We start from the raw sequence: 24,523 nt of genomic DNA, 5'->3' as shown, positions 1-24,523 counted from the left end.
CTCTTAATGAAAATGTGATTTTTTATTTTTTTTATTATCTTCCGGTGAAATGACAGACTTTTCTTTGGTGATGTATGTCAGACTTCTCCAACCATTTAGTCCTCTTAAACCCGCCCCTTTATTACAACAGAGTGGCGATCAGCCTCCATCCAATCAATAGCTGATCGTTAGAACCAAATCCTGCACCACATTTTTTTTTTTTTTATAATATTTTTTTCACTCAGATGTCAATATATGAAAGAAAAGCTCTTTCGTGTTTTACTATTTTTTTTTTTTTCTGACAAATGCAAATGAAAAATACTTACTGTGTGAGTAGCATATATCTATTCAGCCAATCACATTGCAATAACTTAGGCATTTAGGCATGGACAATCTGCTGAAGTTCAAACTGTGCATCAGAATGGGAGAGAAAGGTGATTTTCTCTGATAAATGACTGACAATCAGGGTTTACAGAGAATGGTCTGAAAAAGAGAAAATCTCCAGTGAGCTGCAGTTCTGTGGGCGAAAATGCCTTGTTGATGACAGAGGTCAGAGGAAAAATAGCCAGACTGGTTCGAGCTGATAGAAAGGCAACAGTAACACAAATAACACTCGTTATAACCGAGGTGCAGAAGAGAATCTCTGAACACACAACACGTCAAAATTTGAAGCAGATGGGCTACAGCAGCAGAAGAAAGTACCAGGGTCCACTCCTGACAGCTAAAACAGGACACTAAGGCTGGTGGTGATGGTGTAATGGTGTCAGACATATTTTCTTGGCACACTTTGGGCCCCTTACTACCAATTGAGCATTGTTTAAATGCCACAGCCTACCTGAGTATTGCTGATGAGATGTTGACCATGTTCATCCCTTGATGACCACAGTGTACCCATCTTCTGATAGCTACTTCCAGCAGGATAATGCGGCATTGTCACAAAGCTGAAATCATCTCAAACTGGTTTCTTGAACATGACAATGACTACGTTTATATGCAGCCAATAATAACCCGTTCAAAACCGGGATATTAGCAATAACCCGGTCGCGCACGGTCATGTAAACACCGGCAAAAACCCGGATATGCTCATATCCCGGTTTTTAAAAACCTGGATATTATCCCTGGGGTACCCCTTTTCTAACCCGAATATTTGGTCATGTAAACGCGTATCGGCATATCCCCATCAAAAGGAACATTGATTTGTGTTCTGCGCATGTTCTATTCGCAAGGAATCTTGGTCTTTTGAGTAGAGACGGCGCATACAAAAACCCGCGTGCAGTATACCGGAAGTAAACAAGAAGTAGAGGTAAACATGGCGAGACGCAGCACAGCACCAGACTTTTGGAGCGAGGAGGAAAGCGCAAACAAAGGCGATCGCTGTCTGCCCCGAACTATTCATTATCCGCGTGCTGCTGCTGTTGTTGTTGCCTTTGGATACAGGAAGAAGAATCGGAAATGACGCACATTGCGTCTTAACGTTGTCCGTACGTCCAGACGCTAACCGTGCGTCGCCGTTTACATCGGGATATTGCCAATTGATTACAAATTCCATGTATACAGGAGTAACTCTCTCTACTCACGCATGTAAACGGGTTATTCTGAATGTTTCAGAAACCCAAATAGTGACCTTAACCCGACCATAACCCGATATTTGACAGCATGTAAACGTAGTCACTGAGTTCTCTGTACTCAAATGACCTCCACAGTCACCAGATCTCAATCCAATAGAGCACCTTTGCGATGTTGTGGAACGGAAGATCTAGATTTAGTCTATTTGATGTGCATGTGCACGCCGGCACTCGTTCATTGAAGTCTGTGAGGTTAAACTATGGCGTCAAATGGTAGACAAAACATATGCAAGCGCATAAACACAATGTGCAAGTGAATTACAACAATGTAAGCACCGTGTCAAAGCTCGCACGTAAAATGTAGACACGCAGAACTCTCAAATCCCAATCTGGAGCACAAAAAATATGATTGTGCGCACAAATGAACAAGTCACAAGCATAAATAACAGCCGCGAGTCCTGGAGAACGACCATAAGTGTGCCTGAAGAAGCTGACCACTCAGAGGTAGGCTAAGTTAAAGGGATATTCCACCCAAAAATGAATTACTAAGTCTAACCATCTTGCCATCCCATCCACTTTCTTGCTTCACAATTGATAGGTGTAAGAAAAATATTTTAAACTATTAATATTTTAAATGTGCAAGAAATGTTGGTCCTCTGTGCTGTTGTGTCGCGTCTCATGAGTTTCACACCATGCACTTCACCGATTGCACTTCACAATGTGCTGACATTTACGTGTATTCAAATGACAGTTAGTCAGAAGCAATGGTTTTTAGTTTAAGAAGTTTAAACTAGTTTATTAGTACTTTTCTTACACACACCTATTGTTCTGCTTCAGAAGACATGTATGAATTATGTTTTCAGTATTCTGTAAGTGATGTAGATGTTTATTTTAACCAAACAGGGGGATCCGGCCAACGATCATTGACAGTGTTGGCACCTGATGCAGAGGGCTACATAATGCCAATTCAACATAGATTAGACACTTCCCCATTACCAATGTCAGCCAAAGAATTTGAGAGGATGCCTAAAGCTAAGTGCATCACCTGTCAGGTTTATGTACCTGTACAGCTGATAGCTCTTCACATTGACACATATGGGCTAAATAGTCCCTCTGAATGTAAGGTAAGGTATACTAAAAACATACTTCCTGTTTCATTATTCAAATTTTCTCAGCAGTATTTATTTTACAGATCATCTCTGATGATGAGTCCAGTTTGGAGTCTATCATTGATGATGCAGATGATTTTGACAACCAGAATGTAAGCTCTAATGTGCCTCTTAGAACTGTGTTTTTCAACCTTGCAAAATGGCATCCTCAAATGAGCCTCCACGTCGGTGATGGGTGTCAAGGTAAGAAAATATTTGCACGACTTGAACATTTTAGTTACTCTTTAATGTTGCACCAAAGTAACTTCAAGGATATCTACTTAGTATTGATTTCATGACATTTAAATAAACATACTTATTTCTGGAAGGATAATTTAAGAATTTTTATGCATGTTTTTTTTTGTAGAAATGTTCCTTTGTGGCAAATGTCTGTATCCTTTTTATAGGTTGATTGTCCAGTTTGCCTGGATTGGTACCAAAAAGACTATGTCGAACTACATGCAAGCAGCTGTGGTGATAGGGTTTGTGACAATTTTGATATAAATCATCATTTATTTGGAACAACTGCTATCAGAGCATTTGTATTGTCTCTGCTGCCATTTGGGAGGATTTGAAAAAGAGCTTGACTGGGAGGACAAACTAGGCAGGGAAAAGACAAGGGAGGAGAAACCGTGTAGAAGGTAAAATGCAAGATATCCATTGGCATCTGTCTGACCTGTGAGATTTCTTACAAAAGTCTTTATTGCATTTGGCAAATATTTGCCTTTTCTGTTTGGTCTTGTAGTTTATCCGACATAATCACACAGCTTGCTGGCAGGGTGGACAGCACATTGGCATTTAATATCAGTGTAACGAGAGGAGAACTTTTCGAAAGGGGCATGGTCCAGTGGAAGCAAAAAAAAAACAAAAAAAAAACTTCTCCAAAGAATACTCCTTGCATTAATTTCTTAGGAGAGTATGGGATTGACAATGGAGCTCTCCGGAAAGAATTCCTAACCGGTATGTGCTAGTTTACCTCAATGTAACTTACTAATTAATTTTGTTGATCTATTTGCTGACTTTCCATTTGAACAGAAATGGTGAAAGGAATTTAGGCTCAGCTCTTTGAGGGAGGAGACCGTGGAAAACCCCCAAAATACTCCATTGCTGACTATCAGAAAGATCACTTCAAGTAGGTAGCAGTAAGTAAATAGATTTATTGTGCAAAAGTAGGGATCAGTGTACTGTGCATGGAATACTGCTACAATGTCTCAATGTCAAGTATTTTCAATTTATATACAAATGCTAAATATTTAGAGGTAAAATTTGGTTTTAAAATGCATTTTTTTGTAAAACACACATCAACACATTACTTACAGTATGTTGCCTCAATATGCTCAACATATTCACTTCTTTGTTACTGCAGGACTTGTGGAGAGATCTTCCCAGTCAGTGTAGTACAAGGTGGCCCCCCACCAAAAAAATAATAATAAAAAAAAATGAATTGGTGCTATGACTACATCTGCACAGGAGCAATAGACAAGGATGAAATGTCCAAAGACAATGTCACTGATCCAGAGCTCATAGAACTTATTGAAAAGGTTTTTACAAATTAGATCAAATACATTAAGATACACATCGTAACACCAACATTCAAATATGGTCAAGTCAGGATAATTATTCTAGTACTCTTTGTTGCTATAACACCTTTTCTGGCTATATTTTTTACTTGCTTTTTTTGTAGCTGCATGGATATACTTATATTTAGATGTGAGCATTAGTAAGTTAAGACACTGATGTTAGGTGATGGACTCTGGCTGGCGGTCTGCATTAAGATGTCTTCTCTGTAGCTAATAGAATAGGCAAACATGTTAATTAAAAGGGGATGTCCCTAAACATTTGGCTTTAGTCCTCACAGCAATATTAACACTACATTTATCTCCTTTCAGGTTGATGGTGCAGACACAGATGCTATGGTAGACTTGTCTGACAGAATTTTAACAAGCGGGTATACTGGGGCCATTGGCCCAGAGCGGAAGAAGGACATAATTGAGTTTGTCATTGAACTTTAATGCATGCAGTGATTACATTTCAGTTCTTCATTTCTGTAAAAATGTTTTGTCTTTTTCAATATAGTGCTATCATTCTACACTCAGCAGTGAGGATAATTCCAATGTTGCAGCAGGTCTGTGATGGGCTGAAGTTGTACGGTTTCCAGGACTTGCTGGCACAACACAGTGAGACCTGCCTGCATCTCTTTGTACCAGGACACTTGAAAAATGCTTTTAAATGTACTGCCATTGTATAAGATAAAGTATTTTGATGTATCACTTGTTGATAAAATACAAGTTGCTCTCCTCAACTCTTTAGGTTGATGCAGAATTCCTAGAGCTTGCCCTGGCTCCCATATTCAGCGAAGAAGGATCACTCCAGCGCCACAGAGAGTGCCACATTATTCACTTTTTACAGGACTTTATACAAAAGTTGGAGGATGATGTTGAGTGTGGTACCATTTCTCAACAAATCAAGTAATTTCTCATTTCAATTACTGAAAGTATGGTTGAATATTTTTTATATAATCTTGTTTAGAAGAACTTGCCACTGCAGAGAAAGAGGAGGGCGTTGGAAACATCAGTCAAAATTCCACCACTGTAAGCAGCTTCTTCCAGTGGCTCACGGGACAAGCACACATCCCACTAGCATCACAAAGGGAGGGCTTTAAAATCCGCATTGAGTTTGACCATGATTGTGACGTGCGTTATGGTCATCATAGCACATGCTACACAGTGGTAAATGCTTGTGCTGTATCCATTACTTTCCCTACACAACACCTTGCCACATATCAGGAGTTCCAAGATATCACTTCAGAAGCAATAAATACTAGCCAAGAGTTTGGTCACCACTAGGTTCAAACAACAAGAGTATGAGGTAACACAGTTCATTACCTTTTTATATTAAAGGGTTAGTTCATCCAAAAATAATAAAAAAATATTCATAAAAAATTAATTACCCATCCTCATTTCATTCTAAACCCATAAGAAATGTGTTCATCTTCAGAACATAAATGAAGATCGTTTTGATGAAATATGAGAGCTTTCTGTCCCTCCATTGATAGTATACGCAACTACCTCTTTGACACTTCATAAAGTTCATTAAGAGATCGTAAAACTAATCCATATTAATTGAGGGGTTTAGTCCAAATTTTCTGAAGAGACACAATCACTTTATGGTGAACAGATTGAATTTAGGCTTTTATTGACATATAAACATTGATGAATGTTTATATGGGAATAAAAGCTCTTCAGAAAATGTGGACTAAACCGCTCAATTCAGTTTTACGATCTCTTTATGAACTGTCAAAGAGGTAGTTGCGTAGACTATCAATGGAGGGACAGAAAGCTCTCAGATTTCATCAAAAAGATCTTAATTTGTGTTCTGAAGATGAAAAAAATGTCTTATGGGTTTGAAACGACATGAGGGCGAGTTATTAAAGGTGCTCTAAGTGATGCTGGGAGTGTTGACATTCGAATTGGTCAAACAAAACGGAGGCTAGCTAGACCCTCCCTCCTCCTCATCCCGTCTCCTCCCTCCTCCCCTCCCTTCCGGCATAAAGGAAAGTCAAAGTAGTCACTAAAAACAAAGTTAAGTTTTACTGATACTTCATTCAATGTGTAATGTCACCAAGTTAGATAAATGCTTTTATATATTGCAGAACAGAATGCAGAAAAAGAGAAACATTGTCTTAAAATCGTTTCGCCACCTGAGGTTATAACTACACTGTTAGACTTTTCTGTAATTTCTACAGTTATTTACTTTAAATCCCCCAGTATTATACTGCTATTTCTCTTTACAGTAAATAACTGTGATTCCAATTGCATCATGGGAATTTTCTGTGACGTCTAACACCACATACAGAGACTTACTGTATTTTTTAAATTTGCTGTATACTACTGTATTTGACGTAACTGCCTCTCTGGCTGGCACCATTCCACCGTGCTTTTTATTTCCTAATTTTTGCCTTACACCACGTGTCTACAACGCTATAATAGCCAGAGGCTGTCTATATTGGACACATTGAAGCGACCGGACCTTTAAATGCAAACCTGTTTATCCCTTGTAAGAACTAGTGCGAGCGCTTGGACTCGTATCGGACTACGTCTGAAATATAACGGCCGCGGCGCATCACTACACTGTCTGGGATTTGTCGTGTCGCGTCAGACAGACATCCAGTGTAGGTAATGGGGTCTGTCTTTTGTTGGATCGCGACGTTCGTGTCTGGCCCGGGGAAGAGACGGAATTCACTTCACCGAGAGAGAGATCAGCAAGCAAGGTAAAAAAAAAAAATAAAAAAAAAAACATTCTGTGTATGTTGACAGGATTGTGCCCAGTTTAACGTATGTTATAACGTTAACGTTAGCCTAACGTTACTCGTCGTCAACATGGCGGTAACGAACTTTACCATGGTAAACTGAGCTAACGTTTCATTTTACACACTTTGTTAGATTATTGAATTGTCGAGTTAAAATATGCCAACGAGCAACGCGTTTACATTAACAATAAATGTGAATAAACTAATGTGAAATTCTGTTTATATCTTAATGTTGGCCTACTGATGAGAACCTTTATAGTTTTAGCATTAGTTTGCAAACTATACCATATTATAGTTTTTTTTTTTTTTTATGGAATTTAATATTTACTTCCATTTTTGTGTTTAAAGGCAACTGCAACAAAGCGCCAATTCGCGCCAGTGACTTAGCAAGATTCCAGAGGTAGGCCAGCCCATTTGTGATATATTTTGAGATAAGTTTGCTGAAATGATTAGCATACACTATGTGAAAATTGCTTTTGAGCCACTGGTGCAGACTAGGTAGCTAACAATATCTTATAAAATCTCTATAAATTTGGCTAACTTATTATCAAATAAGTGACCTTTGCATTATGTCTAACTTTATTACACAGCAAATGAACCAATCAGAAGATGGACCATTGTCTTTGTTCAGTCTCACCAGATTAAATGTATCCAGGTAAGCACTGCAGTAAAACTCTCACTAATTCATTCAGACCAAATCTAGCATTCTAAACAACTTAAGTTTATATTTTTGCATTATTTTTATATTTTATTAGCCAGCGACTCTACCATTGCAGTTCCACCTGACTAGGAAGGTCCTAATATCAGCGCACAGGTGGGTTAACTACTGTAGGAAGGAGAACGATCATCACACAGTGATTTCTTGCATGTATCTTACTGTGTATTTGTCTCAAACAGGTACTCCTTCACTGCAGACAAGCTGAAATCGGCTAAAATCATCTATTTCAGTCGTTCAACTTCTTTCTATGCATCTCAGCATTTTTGGACAGAATTTAGGATTTGTAAGTATTAAAATTTAATCTGGCATAATTTAATTTAGTTCTTTTGTATGCTATTTATTGACAAAAGCTGTTTACAAATATATATTAAGTTTTTGTGAAAATAATTATAAAAAATTAACAAAAAAGGAGGTTAAAAATAATGTGACACTAATATTCTCTCTCTCTCTCTCTCTCTCATATAGTTTTGGAACCGGGATCTCCTCTGAAGGACTGAGTACATTTGTGTTTGTGGGCACGCATGCAGACCAGGGAACACTCTGATGTTGTCAATCAAGTTCTGAACAGGAACCAATCTTTGGAGAAGTTCATTTATTCACAAAGGTGGACAAAAACATTGTGTTGGCTTTTTAAAGATTATTTTGATGATGACTTTTACTCCTATGCTGTAGAAAAGATGGAGTAGACAGTCAGACATTGATAATAATAATAAATGTTTCTTGAGCATCAAAGAGACTTCTTTCAAAAACATTACGCCACTTAAATACTTCTTTTGGCCACCAGTGTACATGAATCCAACACATTTTTGGAAATAAGTGAAATTATTTTTAAAGGGTAACTAAACACCTGGTCAGAGCCTGACTCCACCCACTGGCAATATTTGAAAAATGCTGGAAAAGTAGGCAGAGCCCAGTGGAGAGGGGGCGTGCATCTGTGACGTATCTCTCTGCAGGCAAGGGCGTGGTTAGTTGGTACCCTCTGACATCAGAGGGTACCACAACTTCCAATAGGAAAATTCAACAGCAGTAGCCACTGTTCAACCTGAAGAGGGCAGCACTCAGACGTTTTTACCCCATATTTTGTAAAATTAAAACACTTTAAACACAAATGTCAGAAAAACTACTTGAATCAATGAACAGCACTAATAAAGCCCCATTCTTACAGACCATTAACTAAAAAAAGTTGGTTTAGTTACCCTTTAAGGTGGGGTTATGTGTCTTGTATTGTGAAAAGAACTGTTTTGTCCTGTTTTGGACATTTCCTTTTTGAATGCTTAATGTATTTATATTCTGCAGTTTTATGAATGTAATGGTTGATATTTCATTATAATACTTGTATAAGCTAAACAACCAATGACTCTACATTCATTTAGTCAAATGCTAATGTTTTGTTTATGATTTTATGTATGTTTTCAAAAATGTTTGCAGTGAAGGACAGCACATAATGTGTTAATTTAACACGTTTACACATCTTTGTGCTAACCTCTCTGACATATTTACTTTGTTAAAATCATTAACACAATGAATGAGTTAAAATTAACACAAAAAATGTTGTCTCTAAACTTACCCATTAATGTGTAAAAATTTCACACATCATTTCCAGCATTGGCATGTTTATTTTGTGATATATATGAAATGTTTTAAATAAAAAAATGGTATTTTGTGATAACTTTGTCTAATTGGTTTGTATGAAAGTAGTACTTATGTAGGATAAAAATAAAATTAATCATATATCAAAATTATCAAATCTAATTTATATTTAGTACAAATAAAAATAATTACAGTAGTGTACTGATTAGCTTAGTTTTTACAGTAATGCACTGTACTGATTAGCTTAGTTTTTACAGTAATGCACTGTATTACACAAAACTGAAATACGGTTTGGTACTGTAACTCTTAATTACAGTAACTTACTGGCAACAGTGTTGCCAGTAAGTTACTGTAAAAAACCCTTGAAAAGTCTAACAGTGTATAACTATAGCTCCCATACAAGGACGCAATAATAGCAAGATAACGTTAGCTTCGCGTTTCCCAGTGAGCATAAACAACGGCGGCGTAAACAAATTTAGTCAAAGTTGTCAATAGCCTATAAATGAACATTCAAGTCCATAACAAACAGTGGGTGAAACAGTGGGTGAAAAAGGGGGTGGTGGTAGCGCAATGAATAAGACACATGCCTTTGGTGTGAGAGACCCGGGTTCGAATCCACTGTGAGACACCAATGTGTCCCTGAGCAAGACACTTAACCTCTAGTTGCTCCAGAGGCGTGCGACCTCTGACATATATAGCAATTGTAAGTCGCTTTGGATAAAAGCGTCAGCTAAATGAATAAATGTAAATGTAAATGTAAAAATGGATTTACCTGTTCTGCAAAAACAGAGCAACTGAATGTCTGATTGGAAGCCCTTCTGCCGGCGGAGTTCTCGCCACATTTCGAGGGTTTTTCCGATGTAAATTCGGGACTTCGCGCGTTCCTTATCCTTGTCCCTCTTCTTTACAATGTGTTCATCGGAACGTCGTCTCTTTAGTCATGTGTCGGCCATAATTCAAACTTCCCTCTTCATGCTTCTCTCTCGTCTCTCCTCCACACACCCTTCATGTCCACGCGCACTAACCCCCAAACCACACCCCTCAAATACTTCTTGTCGGTGATTGGCTGGAGCACTGTTTGTTGTGTTTCGTGGTGCGGGTGAGCCCAGTTTGTTTTTGTTGCCGTTTGTGGAGCCTGTGGTGTCTACAGAGACCGCATTTTTTTACAGTGTGTTCAGGGGACAGGCAGCTAGCGGATAGTGAGGAGATGTTTGCTGTATGTGACAAAAAATGTTTTGGCCTAAAAAACGCGTGGCATCACTTAGAACACCTTTAATGACACTTTTTTTTTTTTTTGTGAACTAACCCTTTGATACATTGTGCTGCAATGTTGAATAATTTAGATGCATAGAGCCTACGAAGAGTAAAATTATGGCAGAGAAAGAGCATTCAAAATTCAAAGCACCTGCATATGCAGTCAGCGAAGGCAAACAAGGCAAAAACTACTTCCTCGGACCCTGGTTGCCAGCACTCTTGAACGATCTCCTCTGCTTCGCCCTCGACCCCGGACCGGTCCTCGAACCGACGATGCGGTAGGCTTGTCTCCGGAGTCAACAATGTTTTCATCATGGAAACTCTTACATGCAAAACACCGTAGCCTATTATGAATCTTACACGAAATTCACCTTCATCACAGTGTAACTGATGGTAATGGAAAAACGTGTATCAAGGCAAACTGTTTTTAGCTTTGCCTTATAAATATAGCTCGTTACCTATAGCCGAAATATAGCTCGTTACCGAATCAAACAAAATATATTTTAAACTTTACCAGTATCGATATGCTAGCTTGATAGTGAGTAGCCTACTAAAAGCCATCTTATTTGTTTATATTTATAGTGATAAAGTTAGGTATTTTATTACATGTGATTCTGACATGATGTCACTGCATGCACTGCGCTCCTTCCTCTCCACTCGTCTCAGGTAAATAAATAAGTAAATAAATGCGTCTTCCAGCTGATCCTGAGCGTTTGGCGTCGCGCGTTCATGTGTTTTGGGGGCGTGGCTTTGGAAGGAGCTCAGAAGGGAGGGGTGGAGTGAATGGAAATAATGAGCTGTGTTTATTGCAGATTAAAAGGTCTACAGAGACTCGATTTTAATACTCTCTTTTTCAGAGTACTTACATTTTAATTATGTATTGGTATATAAAGACAGTTTAAACAAATTTGGAATGTTTTTTTTTAGAAAAATCCTACCTACCCTGCCTTTAAAGCCAAGGATTCCACTATAATTACTAGAGGTTGCATCTGCCAGCCACATACTCTCGGCAGATTACATAAAGGTCTGTAAGTAGAGTGTTGGGATCACTCTGGTGTATGAGAGAGTTAAATTCTGCCAGTTCCTCCTCATTCAAGGGACACTCAAACTCTGGGACCAATACTGCACCATCCACATTTTCTCCGTTATGGTCTGCTGCTACTTCCCAATCAATGTCTGGCTCTTGAGTATTCTATTTTAAAGCAAAATAGAGTAAGAGAAAAAATAAATTAGGAGACACGTCATTGCACTTAGTTAATAAATGGAAAAGATTTATGTCAAAGAACAGGAGAACAACCTCAAGATTCTCTGGCTGATAATTTTGTGTCTGCATCAATCCAATGTGCCACTTCTCCCCTGGGCTCAAATTTCCGTGCAGAGTGGATGGTGGTTCCAGCCAGCAGCAAAAATCTCCAAGTCTGCCTTTAGTTTAGGTGGAAATATAAAGTGGACACAAAAAAAGGTCCTTGGCAGAGGACAAATCAAGTAGGTGATCTCTTTCCAGGCTTTGTAGTGTATCACAGTACTTAGAGGTGACACAGACCCTTACATCACGCCATAGACGTTTAATCCTATGAATGTGAGTACAGTGCTAAAATAACTGAAGAGAAGTGGTCAAAGAAAAAAAAACAGATTTTTATTAGAATTTTTTTTTTTCTTCTTTTTTCTGTTCATCATTACATTTATATTTTAAAGTGATATGGTGCACTTCTGGTTATGAACACTTTTTCCAGACATAAAGCTCCCACGGTCAGTTCCACGGACTGAAAACATGAACTTTGCTATTTCCACATTCTCCACCCCCTGATCTGCTCTGACTCTGTAATGAATGAAATTATGAAATATTAGTTGAAGAATTAGGAACATTGAATGAGGGCAAAGAGAAAAACACAATCTACCTCTATATCAGAAAAGTAGAGAAGAACAAATAGAGTGAAAGCCTTAAGTGGGATAAAAGATGAAATTAGAGGTTAAAACATAAGACCAGATGTAATGTGCAAGCTCCTTTAAAGATAAAGAAAAAGTTTTACCCAACCAGTAATTGCATATTGTAGTGTATAACACGTGTCTAGCGTGTCATACTAGCGTAACATTCAATATGGGCCAATTGATCAGAAGATAGATGCGACTACTGGAGAGAGGAAGACAGCACAACAGGTGAGTGCACAATCAATACAAAGTCTTGCTTTCTGATTCAGTTTGATTTTGTATTAGGAAAAAATACACTTTTGCTCAAAATGTGTGAATCACAAAAGTAAACAATTAAAATACAATAAATGATAATATTCACTCTTCTTGTTGTTGCTTTTTCAGATACGTGGACTCAGTTTTGGACAATAGTAATGAACACTTTCAACTCTATTGGAACAGATTCTCATATACTTATGAATAATAAAATAAATAAAATAAATCTCTGTGTCAGATTCTTTGTAACACAACAAAATTAAAGAAACAATAGATAATGCTTTCACACAAAGTCAATAGCTCAATAGCTCAAATACCTCAAAATATAATCAAATGGACAATCAGTTCAATTCAATACACAGAATGAAATTCTGAACTTTCGCTTTCAGTTGCAAATGAATCACTTTCTCCTCAAAACGTAATAGTCTGTCCAATGTGAATCAGGGACTCAAGATTTGACAAGTCAATTCAGTTAACCTGAGTTCATGAATCGAATCGATGAGTTCAGAGAACTGTTGATTCTTTTAGAATGATTCAGGACCACAATCAATGTCTTTTGTTGAAAAATCAAAAAGGAAAAATAGAAAAAACAAGATGATCTCAATGAGTCCGAGTCCCGGTTGTCCAAAAGTAAAAGAAAGAGGTTTCTCTGTTGAACCCTCCACAGTTCAACAGAGGTGGCTCGTCATATACAATCTGCACCTCGTGCGTCCAGCACGATCAGGGAACTCATCACAGAAGAACTTGAATCTCACAAAAAAAACCCAGCCTTGTAAAACACAAGGCAGAACAATAATTAATCTTCAATTCAAACAATTTCACCGTCAATCACATGTATGCACATCAAATAACACATTAAACATAACACTTTAACACTTAGATAGCATATAGCTCATTAGCATTCTCACACGTGCGTCAGCTTTAGCCCATGTGCTACTTCGGCTCGCACTGCCTATATAAACACTCTGTATTGATTCTCTATCAGATTCGTGGCTTTTTTTTTTACATAAACGTCAAGTAAATGTTTGAGTTTTAACTCACCAAGGCGATGAATTTATATATTTTCAACAAGGAAGTTCATTTGTGGCACATTGATGTTCCGTGTATCTGCATCGATCTGTTTCACAAGCCTCCGTCTCATCCGCTTCTTACTCTGGCATCAGCTCATGGAGGGGTTTTGAAAATCGCTCCGTGTAGTTGCGTCATCTCACTCGCTCCACCAGTAGCAGATAGGCGGGGCTTGGCTCACTGTTGCTACTAGCTCTTAACGAGCCCATCACCTCATTTAATCAGTGATTTCTTTCTGTTTCTTTCTTCCTTATTTTTTACTTTCATTTTATTTTATTAGTAGCCTGGGTTACCCGGGTTACAATATAGTATAACAGTATAATCTGCTGCCATGGTTTGTTTGGGGAGACTTAAAACACAAACTCTCCTGACCATGTATTGGAGAATAAACTGAATGATGAAAATTGGACTCTTAAATGTTTTTATTTTATTATTATTATTAAAAGATTGAAAATGTGTCTGAAATGCAACTTTGATGTGAAGAAATGCTGGTTGATGAAGTGGTTGTTCTTTCAAAAACTCACCTTGAGGGTACACCATATCGTTCAATTGCCTCTTTGAAGAAGCAAAGGGCTGTTGATGCACGATTATCTGTTGCAGCATTCAAGCACATTATCTGTAACACATGAACTTGGTGATACAACCATCCATCATATAAGAATTAGCACAACTGCAATGATGGAAGAAAAACAACACTGCTCCAAAAATGACAATGTTATTAAGCAGGGATATGATCATTTTTGTATCTGGATTTCTACTAATACAATGCAAGTAAACATGAGTTTAAATTTTATATGACATTTTTGCCCCATTTCACAGACAAGGCTTAAACCACAGAATAAAGTGCATGTTTGAGCTGTTTTAACTGCACTGAGATATCTTAAAATATGTCAGTGCCATTGTTTTGTTTCAAGATGCACACCAGTACTGTTTATAAAAGTTATACTTAAATGCCATAATTAAAATAAGGCCTAAGTCTGACTTAATCTAAGCCTTGTCTGTGAAACCAGGCCTTTTACTATTAATGTTTCATACCCAAAAATCTTAACATCTTATTTTAATAAATAAGAAATACTCATAAAAGTGTATGACAATGGACAAAATGGTCCAACCTTATTAACTTGTGATTAGTATCCAAATGCCAGAGAGACAGGGGCCCTCTCACAGAATACGTGCGGCGTACCACACATCACAATCCATACATTCTGGACAGGACTCCTATTGAATCCACTTTGTGCATCAAAGCAGCTACTCTTCTCCACTGAATGTGAATCCCCATGGACTGAAGCCTGCCTTTGACCATTCGGTATCCAGCAGAGGCAGGGACGGACTGGGGCTAAAAAACAGCCCTGGACTTTCTCCCAAATAGGCCCATCATCCGGCCATTCGCCTCTAGCCGTGTGCTACAGACACTAGCCAGGATGTCCTGATACTATATGCCACAATACTCTATCAGACAAGGTATTCACAGCAAGTAACATCTCAAAACAAATGATGATAATTGGGGTTGTGTTTATTAATGAAGCCTCAGCCTTCAAATAAAAACAAAAAATCTACAATGCCATAAAATACAAATAATGAAATGTCACTGTACTAATTTGTTCCTTTTAGGTACTAATTTGTCCTTTTTAGGTATTATAGGCTACCATTAACAGGTTAAAGGTAGGGTAGGTAATCATTTTTCTAAAAAAAAAACATTCCAAATTTGTTTAAACTGTCTTTATATACCAATACATAATTAAAATGTAAGTACTCTGAAAAAGAAAATATGAAAATCGAGTGACTGTAGACCTTTTAATCTGCAATAAACACAGCTCATTATTTCCATTCACTCCACCCCCTCCCTTCTGAGCTCCTTCCAAAGCCACGCCCCCAAAACACATGAACGCGCGACGCCAAACGCTCAGGCTGGAACAAGACGCATTTATTACCTGAGACGAGTGGAGAGGAAGGAGCGCAGTACATACAGTGACATCATGTCAGAATCACATGTAATAAAATACCTAACTTTATCACTATGAATATAAACAAATAAGATTTCTTTTAGTACTCACTATCAAGCTAGCATATCGATAATGGTAAAGTTTCATTCGGTAACGAGCTATATTTATAAGGCAAAACTAAAAACAGGTTGCATTGATACACGTTTTTCCATTACCATCAGTTACACTGTGATGAAGATGAATTTCGTGTAAGATTCATAACATATACGGTGTTTTGCATGTAAGAGTTTCCATGATGAAAACATTGTTGACTCTAATGAAGACTAACGTACACTCCGAGTCCGGAGACAAGTACCGCATCGTCGGTTCGAGGACAGGTCCGGGGTTGAGGGCGAAGCAGAGGAGGTCGTTCAAGAGCGCGGGCAGGGTCCGAGGAAGTAGTTTTTGCCTTGTTTGCCTTCGCTGACTGCATATGCAGGTGCTTTGAGCTGAATATTTCCGGGAACGGTGACATGTGATGAGTGCACGCCGGGCAGCGCGCGCAGTGGGGCTCGGGGCGGGCACGAGAAATGAAGGCATCTGATTGGTTCTTTACATTCGCACCGAATGGCAGTGATTGGTCAGAGTTTTTACTGTCCTGCAGCTGCTACAGAGGTCTGATTTTTTTCATTCCTTTTTCTAAACACATAATGTATTGACTACTATCAGGATGGAAGGACCATTTCACCCAGTATAAAAAAAAGTGTTTCTGAACAGGATTACCTACCCTACCTTTAAGGTACCAATATGGTACAAAAATGTACCTTTTAAAAAGGTACAGCCCCAGTGACAGCTTTCGTACCTTTTTTTCTGAGAGTGTTACAGTAACCCCAAATTACAAACTTGTAATTATAAAATATATAGTTACTATATACCAGAGTCCAACCTTTTTGTGTGCGAGGGCTACCTCAAGGGATAAAATAATCTAGAAGATTTTTTCTTTTGTTATACTCCAATTACCATCATATGGAAAAATAATCAAATATCTTGATATTCTGGTTCAGACTTACAAGCAAAAAAAAAAAAAAAAAAAAAAACAATTCCTGAAAAATTATAAAAATATTTATAGATTTTTTTGTTGATTTTCTATAAACCTATTGTATGTGTTATCAAAAACAGTAGCCCAAACATTTAGTATAAATATAAATGAAAAAAATCAATAAAAAAATAAACTGCCATAACTTCTAAACAAAACATTACTGCATTAGGCTACATTTAATACATGACTATATTAACATACCAGCATTTTTTATATGAATACAGGCACATTTCTGCCAAAAAAGTTTGTTTTACTAAAGTTAATTCATAAGTTTTGGTGTGAAATGTCTTCTAACTGGTTTGTTCTCGGAACAATGTTTCGCCTGTTTGTTTGTTTTTTTTGCGTCAATATGTTGAGAATATCAGCGCTGTTTCATCTGGCTTTTTACAAGCTTAAATCACATAGTCATTTGTGGGTTTATAATAGAGATAGAGAATTCTGCGCTGAATTGAAATGCTTCTCAGTGGATCGCGCAGCTCTGTGTAATAATGTTCGCGTGATCGAGATCAGCCCGCACAGCTGCTTTGTCCGCGATCGCTGTTTTTTGGGCCGAGCTAATAATGTGCTGCTCAGATCAAACAAGTTTTGTTCCGCTTTTTGAGCGTTTGCCATTTGATGTTTCGCATCGCAAATGACAGCGTAGAATCAAAGAGAGTTGGGTAATTTTGTAGAGGCAAAAGTTCAAATTGAAACGTTTAGTTGAAAAGGTCGCAAAATTATACAATTTATTCGAAGTCTGGAACCCCGACGGCAAGTTGGGGCTATTTATAGAATGTGTTTAGCGGGCAACTCACAGGCACCACGTTGGAGAGCCACTGCTATTCAAATATAATGTAAGCAAATTTAAAAGTGCAGCCTTATAAAACTAACTTTCTGTCAGTGGCTAGTAGGCCGACTCTTCTTCCTCAGTTGTTGTTTTTTACACGTAGCATGTGATCGTATTAGTGCCCCTGCAGTTGGCTGTTCATATTGCTTTATTAGACTTTTTTTTTGTGCCGACGGCCCTCGGTTGGACGGCCGTTCTGGACTTTTCCAGAACGCACAGATTGTCAGTCCGTCCCTGAGCAGAGGGCATTTCATTTTTAATCTGGGCAACCAATCTATTGAGGTCTTGATCACTCATGGTTAAGACAACTTGGACTGTGTACTTTTCTAGCCGCAGCTCACTCTGTGTCCTTTGTTATGTTTTTACAACATCAGAGTATATCAATATAAACAATATTGTTCCTTCCTAAGGGGAAACTAGAGTTCCACAGAGAAGTTCTGCACATGTAGAGGTTAAAGGGATAGTTCACTTTGAAATTCATTTTTGGTATGTTTTAGCTTACCTCAAGGGCATCCAAGATGTAGGTGTCTTTTTTTCCGCGGTAGTTTCAATTTTGATATTTTTAGGTCAAACCGTTCTTGTCTGTCAGTCATATAATGCAGGTCTATGGTCACGGTCTCAAAACACAAGCACAGAGTCCAAATTAAAACAATTCCCCGTCGTCCAAATTAAACAATTCCCCATCGTAAGTACACATTGATGGCCTGAGACACGAAACGAGCGGTTTGTGTGAGAAAACGAACAGTATTTATATCGTTTTTACCTCTTATACGCAGACATGTCCGAGTGATCTGATCTGACGTGTACGCAGACTGGTGCATAGATATATACACTAGATGTAACCTTAAAGACATTCGTTCCAATGAACTGCCGTAGACAACGCGACATCTAGTGTATATATATCTATGCACCAGTCTGCGTACACGTCACACACCAGGATGCGCGAGCGCCCTCAGATCACTTGGACGTGGCTGCGTATAAGAGCTAAAAACTATATAAATACTGTTCGTTTTCTCACACAAACCGCTCGTTTCGTGTCTCAGGCCATCAATGTGTACTTACGATGGGGAATTGTTTAATTTGGACGACGGGGAATTGTTTTAATTTGGACTCTGTGCTTGTGTTTTGAGACCGTGACCATAGACCTGCATTATATGACTGACAGACAAGAACGGTTTGACCTAAAAATATCAAAATTGAAACTACCGCGGAAAAAAAGACACCTACATCTTGGATGCCCTTGAGGTAAGCTAAAACATACCAAAAATGAATTTCAAAGTGAACTATCCCTTTAAGACAACAACGAATATGTGTATCGTTACACCTCTATTATATTTGATATTCAAAAGTTTGAAAACCCCTGTTATAGCATAAATGTCATTGCATGCAGACTACTGTATTTCAAATGATAAATGCAGCAAAGTAGCTCTTCAATATAAAAATACATGCCTGCAAGCCAAGAAAGAAAAAAGGAAAAATAGTCCCAGTCAGCTGATGGTCAGAAAAAGTCATGCAAAATTAAATCAGCATGTTCCTTTCCATGAAAAATAACAGCTACTTTTTATAAATAGTAATACAAGATTTTAGAGTTATTTTTGAAAGAAATGTTCCCCAGCGCTGCCCTCAGTCAGAACTCTTGATGAACAATTAAGCATCGGTTCCACTGGGCAAACTTTATGGCAAGCGATCAACGTGGGAACACAGCTCGTTTGGTGCCAAATTAACCAACTGTGAAACGGTACACAGCAGTGATCCTTCCTTAAGCCGTTTAAAACCAAATTAAGAACAATATCATGAGCCTGACGGATTATGCAAATAGTATTTAAATCCTAGCCGAACACAGTCAAATGCGCTCTGTGATTCATATTTATTTGTTGATCGCAGAGTCGCCTATTGTGCATGGGCACTAAAACCTTGCTTTCTGAATGTTTTTTTTTCTCTTCACTTTACTTCAGTGGTTATTGAATCTGGTGCTTCAGATCCCACATTTTACATTGAATATCAAGGGGCAATGCAACACAACGCCAAAACTAGTATCTCAGCATGATATGGCATTTTATTATTAGCATTTACCTTTGTTTCCAACCTGCAACTTTTTTGATCATGCCCCACCGGTTGTACACCAAAGAGCTTCACGGATGCACCTTTTCTCTGGTCAGAAACACATGAGGCAGAGTTATGATTTGGTATGACAGATGAATCACAGAGTCTGGACATCAGCATGCTGTTTCTGGCCCCGCTGTGACTCACTCGCCTGGCCGTGACGCCCCAGCCTTCCTCAGACAGTCTTCTGACAGAGCGCTTGTTCCTGATTGCTCAAGCATCACTCAGCATTTTCAGTTTAGTGCACTGCATGATGGGAGAAGCCCTATCATATATTCGGCCGGTCATGCTTAAGGGATTTACACAGTGCACACAGCTAGAACTGCTGCTCTGATGTGCAGTTCTTACCAAAACATTTGACCGGAGTGGGCCATGACTAACTTGATCTATGTCACATAGCTGCCAAAAATAGTGTTAGAAGTATGCATGTGTGTATGTGTGTTTTCACACAAATAATATTCTAATAAAATATTAATATTGTTAATAATATTATACAAAATAATATTTTTAATTAAACTATAAAATTATTATTTAGAATAATTATAAATATTTAATAAAAAAAAAGTAAATTATAAACCCTATAAAATAAATGTAAAATCTGGGAACACTAATAAATAATTTAAAAAAAATTATAATTATAAATGATGTTAAAGCTGCAGTCCGTAGCTTTTTTGGGTTAAAAATTATCCAAAATAAATTTTGAGCAAGTACATAACCAGCCAGTGTTCCAAACGATCTGCTTGCCTTAGCTCGATTCAAAATGGTAAGCTTGTAATAATATATTTAATTCCAGTAGTACTGGTGGTTTTCCGCGGGAAATTCGAGCATGTCTTTGCGTCATTACGTCACATCTGTACACATAAAGAAGGTGTCTCGGTTAGTAGGCTATATTGCGTGTGAGGATGTTGGAGGTGGAGATTTATAGCCTTTTCTCGCAGCACTTGATATAATTAAACTTATCAATTTGATGGCGGACCAGAAAGGTTCAAACGACAATCACCAGTGACAATTGGAGATTCACCCGCTGTAAAACGTGAAATGCGGAGAAAAAAACGAGACTGCAACCCGCCCATGCGAAAACAAGGATAAATATCGGGAGGGCATTAAATGTAGTCACGCAATGCTGATGTTGTTAACATTATTAATTTGAGCACAAAGTATAATTTGCACGGTTTGACGTGATATGATAAGCAAGCGTTAGATTTAATCAGCGCGATTTACTGCAATGCTTTTTTCCCCTTAAAGGTGCTGTAAGCGATACCACGCGTTTTTTAGGCCAAAACATTTTTTTGTCACATACAGCAAACATCTCCTCACTATCCGCTAGCTGCCTGTCCCCTGAACACACTGTAAAAAAACACGGTCTCTGTAGACACCACAGGCTCCACAAACGGCAACAAAAACAAACTGGGCTCACCCGCACCATGAAACACAACAAACAGTGCTCCAGCCAATCACCGACAAGACATATTTGAGGGTGGGGTTTGGGGGGTTAGTGTGCGTGCACATGAAGTGGGTGTGGAGGAGAGAGAAGCATGAAGAGGGAAGTTTGAATTATGGCCGAAACACGACCAAAGAGGTGTCCGATGAACAAATTGCAAAGAAGAGGGACAAGGATAAGGGACGAGGATAAGGAACGCGCGAAATACCGAATTTACATCGGAAAAACCTTTTAAAGGTGGCGAGAACTCCGCCGGCAGAAGGGCTTCCAATCCACATTCAGTTGCTCTGTTTTTGCAGAACAGGTAAATCCATATTTCTTTCTAAACTGACGTTCATGTTCGCCAAACCAACACAAGGATGTAATTAGCTAGAACTATGCAGTCAGCGTTAGCTTTGGTGAATACAACATATAACGTTATGTTTCTAGCAGCTAGCGATCAATCTCTATTGTAAATGATCAAGCAAATTCACAGTAGGGCGACAATTTGTGTGAATGATTGTTTTCATCCACTGTTTGTTATGAATTTGAATGTTCATTTATAGGCTATTGACAACTTTGACAAAATTTGTTTACGACGCCGCCGTTGTTTATTCTCACTGGGAAACGCGAAGCTAACGTTATCTTGCTATTATTGCGTCCTTGTATGGGAGCTATAGTTTTTTTTTTTTTTACTTTACTTTATACTTTTATTGTCCCCTGGGGGAAATTTGTTGTGGACTCAAAAGTGCTTAGTGCCATTGCTGCCTTTACAAACAATAAATACACATAGAAAATAGAAATAATACACAACTACATATACACAAATATAGATAGCTAAGGTTAAAAATTAATAAAAAGTACAGCACACAAGATTATTGCACATACCTCCGGCCTATCTCATACAAATCATCACACAACTTCTAATTTAGATTTAGATTAAACATTTTGGTGGAAACTGGTACGAAGGAGTATTTAAACCGGTTCAGTCTAGTTTTTGGTATTCTGTACCTTCTACCAGACGGCAAGAGTTCATATTCCTTTCGAAGAATGTGGGACGGGTCCGACAGAACTCTCTGCACCTGTTTAAGTACAGACTGCTCATAAATGGACTGAAGGGAGAGCTTTTCAGTCCTCCCCATCACCTTCATAGCAGTCTGTACCAGGCGCTGCAACTTTGATTTTGACTGTGTGGAGAGATTGCCGAACCACGCTGTCATTCCATACCTGATGACACTTTCTATCACTGCCTGATAAAATAAAAACATAATATTCTGACTGACACCAAACACCCTTAGTCTGCGTAAAAAATACAGTCTCTGCTGTAAACGGGAACAAACATAATCTACATGGTCACTCCAGCTTAAGCGGTTATCCAGGTGGATACCCAGATACCTATATGAAGTGACCTGTTTTATATCCTCTCTATGAATGGTCAAAGGGGTATGATCCCCCACCGACCGAGGGTCAAACACCATCTCCTCTGTTTTTTTTGTGTTGATTGTAAGATAGTTTTTGTCACACCACAAAACAAATTTGTTAACTTCCATACAATACAGCGATAGATCTGAGTTCTGGTCAAGCAGACTAAGAATGGCAGTGTCATCAGAAAATTTAAAAAACAAGTTGCCCGGGAGACTATTGGTGCAGTCGTTAGTATAAAGGGTGAACAGGACGGGTGAACTTACACAACCCTGAGGCGCGCCTGTACTGATGCGTTTTGATTCCGAAAGCGAGTTGTTAATCCTAACAGTTTGAGTTCTCTCTGTTAAAAATGAATAAAACCATTTAATAATAAAAGAGTTAACATTCATCTGACTCATTTTCTGTAAAAGCAGATGAGGCTGTAATGTGTTAAAAGCAGAGCTAAAATCAATGAACAAAAGGCGTACATAAGCTTTCGGATCCTCCAGATGTTTAAGAGTTAGGTGGGTGATGCTATTAATTGCATCATTAGTACTCCTCCCCTGCCTATACGCAAACTGTAGTGGATCTAGTTCTGTGTTGACTTCAGCTTTCAGTAAGGATACCATGTATTTTTCAAAACATTTCATGACAACGGACGTTAAAGCCACCGGTCTATAGTCGTTGTTTTCTGTAGGACAGGGTTTCTTAGGAATGGGAACAATAATGGATTTTTTCCAGAGGGCAGGGACCAGATTGGAATCTACAGACCTCTGAAACACAGGGCACCATGCAGGGGTTAACTCTGCAGCGAAAGTTTTAAGGAGGAAAGCAGAGATGCCATCCGGGCCTGCAGATTTTTTTTTTACATACATGGCTAAAGATTGACTGAATTATGAGGGGATCAACAACTATTCTAGAACACAGATCACTTGTTAATGACTGTAATACATTATTGCATTCCAATGAAAAGTCATGTGTATCAAACCTCAAAAAGAAATCATTCAGTTCATCTGCTTTACTCTGCTCATCATATGGTGTGAGGCCCTTTTTATGTGTTATCATATTTGTTGCAGATTTCATGGAAACCCAAAATTTTTTAGAGTCCATAGAGGCAAAGTTCTGTTCTATGACATCTTTATGTTTTCGTCTTGCATCCCTTAATAACTTATTAAGCTCCTTTTGAACTGATTTCACCCCCATCTTATCACGATTCCTAAAAGCCATTTTTTTCCGGTTGATACAGATTTTTAACTCTCTGGTTATGTATGGCTTATTGTTAGGATAGATTGTAATAACCTTCTTAGTGGCCACACAATCCTTACAGAATTTAATATAATCCGTAATAGTGTCAGTGGCCTCATCAATACCCAGATCATGAAAAATGTCCCAGTCAGTACAGAGAAATGAGCCCTTCAATGTCTCAATACTGTCATTCGACCATACAGTCACTGTCTTGGTTACTGGTTTGCTGCTCTTCAAAACAGTCTTATATTTAGGTATAAGATGGAGTGCATTATGGTCAGAGTTTGACAAAGGGGGCTTTGGACTGGCCCTGTATGCATGTTTTATATTACCGTAACATTTGTCCAACACTCTGTTGTCTCGGGTGCCGCACTTAACGTATTGTTCGAATCCAGGAAGGGAAAGTTCCAATTTGCAGTGGTTGAAATCTCCAAGAATGAAGACAGGGGCTCCCGGCGTACGTTGCAGTTGGTGGTGAACACAGTCTGCGACTCGAGCTGCAGCTCGGGCCGCATTCCCGCTGGGTGGCACATACACTGAGCAAATTATAATATTGCCGAACTCCCTCGGGAGGTAAAAGGGTCTTAAAGAGATACACAGCAGTTCAATATCAGGGCAGCAAACAGTCTCTCTCACAGAATATTTCCTGCACCAGCTGTCACTCACAAACACACAGATACCTCCTCCTC

General features: G+C 38.5%; 1 long non-coding RNA gene across 1 annotated transcript; it reads left to right on the top strand.

Moving 5' to 3' along the window:
- Positions 1 to 7,266: 7,266 nt before the first annotated feature.
- On the top strand, positions 7,267 to 7,909 carry LOC309479050. Its single transcript, XR_014199146.1, has 3 exons — positions 7,267 to 7,401; positions 7,592 to 7,656; positions 7,757 to 7,909. It is a non-coding gene; the product is annotated as an uncharacterized lncRNA (long non-coding RNA).
- Positions 7,910 to 24,523: the final 16,614 nt, after the last annotated feature.

Source organism: Leuciscus leuciscus, assembly GCF_965113295.1.
Source record: "Leuciscus leuciscus genome assembly, chromosome: 17".
Taxonomy (NCBI): Eukaryota; Metazoa; Chordata; class Actinopteri; order Cypriniformes; family Leuciscidae; genus Leuciscus; species Leuciscus leuciscus.
Note: the sequence above shows the minus strand (reverse complement) of the source record. Positions and strands in the feature narration are given on the sequence as shown.